This window comes from Ascaphus truei, chromosome 13 (assembly GCF_040206685.1).
Source record: "Ascaphus truei isolate aAscTru1 chromosome 13, aAscTru1.hap1, whole genome shotgun sequence".
Lineage (NCBI taxonomy): Eukaryota > Metazoa > Chordata > Amphibia > Anura > Ascaphidae > Ascaphus > Ascaphus truei.
Genome location: NC_134495.1, coordinates 47,713,063 through 47,718,870, shown reverse-complemented (window position 1 = coordinate 47,718,870; position 5,808 = coordinate 47,713,063). Strand labels below are relative to the sequence as shown.

At 40.0% G+C, this 5,808-nt stretch overlaps 1 long non-coding RNA gene across 1 annotated transcript; it reads right to left on the bottom strand.

The window, feature by feature from the left end:
- Window positions 1-1,973: 1,973 nt before the first annotated feature.
- Window positions 1,974-5,033, bottom strand: LOC142464550 (uncharacterized). The gene is made up of 3 exons (XR_012787686.1): window positions 4,642-5,033; window positions 4,049-4,192; window positions 1,974-3,331 (listed from the first exon to the last, which is right to left on the bottom strand). It is a non-coding gene; the product is annotated as an uncharacterized LOC142464550 (long non-coding RNA).
- Window positions 5,034-5,808: the final 775 nt, after the last annotated feature.

The window sequence follows — 5,808 nt, the reverse complement described above, 5'->3', positions numbered from 1 at the left end:
TGCAATTGAACTATATTGACTAAAACCTGTCCCGTTTTTTGAAGTGTTATATCACCTCTAAAAACTTGTCCCGTTTTTTGAAGTGTTATATCACCTCTATACAGATATAACACATGCTGCACGATACATTTACAATCCATATGGTTTTATTGCTTCACAGTTTACTGTTCTGGTAGCAAGGACTATAACATCAGTGTATCTGTAAGCCAATACTTCTCAAACTGCACTTTGAGCCTAAACTTCTTTGGTTTTCAGGGTGACAAACCGTCTTGTTGCAGCAAAAACGAGATATATTGCATAATGACGCAATAGGGTTACAGGAAAACACCATACCATCAGCAGATACATTGATTTGTACTTATACAATACTCTTGGCAAGATAGCTCTTCAGCTCGATGTGTAGAATCACAAGATCTACTATCTAGTAACTTGTTTTACTCACCCCGCTCTTTTCCAATACACTGGATACACGATCGGTGATACAGCGTCACGGAACGCAATTGATGTATGCGCAGTCAGATACCTTTAATATACAGTACGTTACGATCACGAGCGGTGCACAGGAAGGAACCATAGTGACACTTGGCCCCTTTAGATCCTTTGATATCTGTGCCATAGAATAACCCTATCAATAGGCATTACCTGTGTACTGGATGTATTACCAGAGACAATTATTAAACACGTTACCAGGTACGCATTGCCAATGAACATATATGAGGCAGACGCAGTAAGACTTTCTTATTTTTCAATACATCACCACGACGGGCTATGTGAGGAGTAACCTTAACTCCTTCTACTATTGTGCAAACAGTTCATTTATAATGACTTGAACTGGTATACTCTGAATGTGCTGTGTTACAGAGACAGATTAAACAGGCTCTACTAATCCGGTCTCTCTCTTCTATCCATGGTATTTGGGAATTCATCTCACTAACAGCTATTAAGCATATACAGGGAAAGCATAATCCCATTACCTTCAGACCTGTATCACATTACCGTTTCACCATTGAGAGGATAATCTGATTTAAGGCCCATTTTGGCCAGTCAAATTCTGCCACCTCAATCCACTGGGTGACCAGAGTAGACCATATAGACTATCTGTCTATTTTTATTATATAAAGTATAACAACCACACACGTTTTTAAAGTATATTTATTAATAAACATTTTTTATTTTTATACACACTTTTTTCACCCCTGACCATATTATTTTATAAAGGTCTGCAGTGCGCCTATTAAAGGGATCTCTTCTGTGCCCTCCTTAGGCACATTTTCATGTCCATCTTGTATAGTATAGGTTTTTTTTCATCATTACTGGCTTCTTTACATACAGTGGGTTTAGGTTGGCGCCATTTCTTTCTTCTTTTGTGTATATATATATATATATATATATATATATATATATATATATATATAAATATATATATGCAAATATAGCTGTATGCTCATCTGCATGTTTTAGGCAGGTCTGAAACCCCGCCTTTCCCCATTATCACCCAGCATACAGCACTTCCACTGCAGCAAGGGATTCTGGGAAATGACATGCAAATGAGCACACAGTGTCACTTTTTGCCTCAATAACCATTTTTAACATGGTTCCCTATAGGCTTAAGCTTGCTGCATGGTCACAGCTTTATATATATATATAATGTGTGGCAACTAATATAATACATTATGTTGTCAAATACAGCAGCATGTGTTATATTTAACCAAAATTAATTGAAAACAAATGTGTCATTCACTCTGGATGGTAAATATTGCATATAAATTCAAAAACTGCTTTTGTAACTAAATTACTAACTAATTTACTAATGTTCTTACCTTACTAACTTAGTTACCCTAACTACCTTACTACATAGTATGGCATACAGGGGTTAGCCGCCCCCTTCATGACCCCTGGTGGCCTAATCTCCCTCCCCAAGACTCCTACCCCCATAACTGAAATCACCCCCCCCCCCCCCACCTCCATCTCCACTCCCTCAACAAACCTATGAACTCATATTTATTCATATAGACTGCATTTTATAATTTTGTCACTTTTTATGTTTTGCTGATGAGGCAAAACATTTTATTTTCAGTTCATCAATGTGATATTAAGAAACGTGAAGGAACCAGGAAAGGAGACCAATGTTAGAAGCATATACATGTTTATTAACCCCTCCTGGAGGGGGTTTGCCTCCCTGGGGTGCTGTGTGCAGATTTTATGGGGGGCTGTGTGTGACCTTATATCCATGTGCTAACTTCAGTGGACATGAATAACCTAGGGGGTGACTGGACCCTAGCACAGATTTGTCCAAAAACTGTTTTACTCTGATCCGGAGCTTGTTCTTCTACTTTTATTTCAGATCCTCCTGCGCAAGGACCCTTGCAATTCCCAGCCTTTCATGCAGACTTAACCCCATAATCACCAATGCGTTAGGTTGGTTCTTACTAAAGGAATCTTACACTGCAACCTGCTTAAAAACACAGTTCTCAAAGCTGAATTGTACAGTACTTAGAAATCTTTACTGTCTCCTATCGCCATCTAGTGGTGTTTTCATGTATCACTGAAATAAGAATTGTGTTGCATGCACATGGAGTTATTAATAAAGGGGAATAGATATTAAAATTACACATTGTCATTCATTTGTCACATATTATTTTATCAGGAACATCTTCTACTGGTTTTTAAAACCCTCATATTTTTTTAAAGTTTCAGTTTAATAAGATATAAAACTGAAACACCACAAATATATGGAAAGTAACAAAAATCATAAACAGGAAGATTTGGGGGGGGATGAAGATGTACGTTGGTCCTTCTGTTAGTTTCTGAAAGTCAAACCCCTTACACAAAGAAATAAAAGGAGTGTTTCCTTATCCAGGATTGCCTTTAATTTATCTTGTTATTACTACTTCAATCCTACAATCTGTGTCTGTTCATGTTGTGTTGGTATTGAGTGCAGACACAGGAGATACACACAGCGTTAGCACCTTGGACAGAGCCAGCGGTTCCTGTACAGTGGAGTACACAGACAGAGACGCTGTGGGCCTCAGAGCACAATAATACATCCCGGAGTCAGACACACTGAGATCAGAAACTCTCAGGTAGATGGATTTGTTCTCTTTGTTCAGTTTTGCCGCATAGTTTGTCCCAAGTTCCTCCACTTTGTCGCTGTAGGGATTTCTTGCTAGAATAAAGCGAGGACTCTGTCCTGGGTGTTGGACATACCAGTGAAGATACGGAGTGGTATCTATTGTTTCATATATGCAATCAAAAGTGACCTGTCCGCCCTCCCGAGCTGTCACTGCAGACAGCGCCTGTGTGACATTTTCAGCTCTGGAGAACCCTGCAACTTTAAAGAAGAAATAACATTATCGATAGGAATTTAAAAATAAAAAGATTTAGCCTAAAGCAAACCTTTCAAAGTCGCACCGGTTAATCCTCTCTCTCTTTCTCTATAGGGAAAACCATGGAATAAATATAGGGAAATAAGTAATATTCAAATATTAAGTAACACTTTTCTAGTCTGCATCATAGACTCCCTAAAACTCCCCCCAGGCTCTGAGTCTAAATAAATCTATGTGTCTGACTCAGAGCCACCATTGTTACAGCCTGGATTAACTGTGACCTCTCTCACCCGAAAGTAGGATCCAAAGCACCACACACAACCACAGCCTCATCTTGGGCGAGGATTGTTTGTCTGAAAGGTTTGGGGTGTGTAGTAAAGGTTTTAAGGGAAACCGTGGAGGAAGTGGGGAGGAGCCAATTAGTGGGTTACTGATATTGGATAATTATACAGCACATGTATAGCGGTATTGGGTATACGGCAGCAATGTCTAACAACACAACGAGTTAACACGACAAGCAAAGTCAAAGTAAATGTAATACTGCATGCAAAAGCCTGTGTTGTAAAATGTGTTTGTGTCTGTGTGTGTGTGTGTGTTAATTGTAGGAATGTATGTATCTATGAGTGCATAAGATTGTCTATATCAATGCATCAGTAAATGCTTGCCTGAGTCAGTGTATTTATTCACGAGTACAAGATCCTGTTACTGTTATAACTACTTACGTTTTGCCTTCCGGAATGTTTTTTCAGCATGTATGTGATAGTAAGAAAGACATTTTACACGGCCGCCTCTCCACAAATACAGACTTCACATGGAGTTTTATTTGAAACTCTTCGAGTGCCCTCTTGTGGCAGTTTCCTGTATTGCTGAAGGAGGACTCATGTTGGATAGATATGATGGTATTAAGTGTAAGCAGAAACTAAAATGTCACAACATCTTTTTGATATGTCTACTTACTGTATGAAGAACATTCAGGGCTGTGTATAAAAACAACAGATTTTTTTCCCACTTATGCTTGTACATAGAAAATACAGGTATGGTGGGGGAGGAGGTGGGATTACAGATAATAAAATGGAAGAGACGGGAGGATGACGACGCAGCATCATATTGTTTGACATATTCTTATAGAGATGTAGTCACTGCACATTAGTATAAATAGGTTCCCTTGCGTTAAAACATTCTCTTAATTGTATAGTGTGCCCTCTTTTTATCTCAATAAGCCAGGATCCCAAACCTTATTAAAAATGTTAGTTGTATGTTTCAAGCAAGCTGATAATTTTCCCATATACATAACTGTGTTTATTTAATTAATTACCCTTCTCCTGGGCGGCTCCTTGTTTTTACCACGAGGCAGCAATTGAGCGCCGTTAATATATGGTCCATACATGGGCGTCCGCCGGGGGGGGGAAGGGGGGCCTGGATCCTGGGCCGCCACCAGCGGGGAACAGAGGGCAGTGGCGTGACAGGATTTATCGCGCTCTTCTGCAAAAAACAAACAAACCTCCCCTGTCTCCTGATTGGCTGGCGCGTGTTGGCACGCTGCCAGGATTATTTTTTTTCTTGTCCCTCGCAACTCTATCTCAGCGGTGCGCAAAACTGGGGGGCGCCAAATTATTTAGGGGGGGGCGCAGCCTGTGCGGCGAAACCTGGGGGCAGAGCAGAGCAGAGCAGGGGCAGGGGCAGAGCAATGGCAGGCAGAAGATCCGTGCTGTGTTTCCCTGTGCTTGCAGAGGGGGCGGGGCGTCCCTCTGCACACAGACACAAGCCCTCCTCTTCCTAGCTTTACTTGAGTGGGGAGCCGAGTAAGCAGTACAGGTGTGTGTGTGTGTGTGTGTGTGTGTGTGTGTGTGTGTGTGTGTGTGTGTGTGTGTGTGTGTGTGTGTGTGTGTGTGTGTGTGTGTGTGTGTGTGTGTGTGTGTGTGTGTGTGTGTGTGTATAGTGATGTCACTGTGTGTGTGTGTGTGTGTGTGTGTGTGTGTGTGTGTGTGTGTGTGTGTGTGTGTATATATATATAGTGGTGTGTGTGTGTGTGTGTGTATATATATATGTATAGTGATGTGTTTATGTGTGTGTATATATGTATAGTGATGTGTGTGTGTTTGTGTGTGTGTGTGTGTGTGTGTGTGTATATATGTATAGTGATGTGTGTGTGTGTGTATATATATATGTATAATGATGTGTGTGTGTGTGTGTGTGTGTGTGTGTGTGTGTGTATATATATATATGTATAGTGATGTGTGTGTGTATATGTATAGTGGTGTGTGTGTGTGTGTGTGTGTGTATATATATGTACAGTGATGTGTGTGTGTGTGTGTATATGTGTATATGTGTATATATATATATATAATATATATATATATATATATATATATATATATATATATATATAAAATGTGTAGTGATGTGTGTGTTTTGTGATTGAATGTGTGCTGTGATTGTGTGTGGTGTGGGGGGTGTTGTTTGTGTTGTGATTGATTGTGTG